This window comes from Parus major, chromosome 2 (genome assembly GCF_001522545.3).
Source record: "Parus major isolate Abel chromosome 2, Parus_major1.1, whole genome shotgun sequence".
In the NCBI taxonomy this organism is placed as follows: domain Eukaryota; kingdom Metazoa; phylum Chordata; class Aves; order Passeriformes; family Paridae; genus Parus; species Parus major.
The window spans coordinates 116540085-116540400 of record NC_031769.1 but is presented as its reverse complement, the minus strand read 5'-3'; positions in this window follow the sequence as shown (position 1 = coordinate 116540400).

Here is a 316-nt window from a genome sequence, read left to right as displayed (position 1 = left end):
GGGCTGTGCCGGGCTGTACCGGGGCTGTACCGCGCTGTACCGGGCTGTACCGGGCTGTGCCGGCCTGTACCGGGCTGTGCAGGGCTGTGCCGGGCTGTACCGGGTTGTACCGGGCTGTGCAGGGCTGTGCCGGGCTGTGCCGGGCTGTACCGGGCTGTACCGGGCTGTACCGGGCTGTACCGGGCTGTACCGGGGCTGTGCCGGGCTGTGCCGGGCTGTACCGGGTTGTACCGGGCTGTACCGGGCTGTACCGGGGCTGTGCCGGGCTGTACCGGGCTGTACCGGGCTGTACCGGGCTGTACCGGGGCTGTGCCGG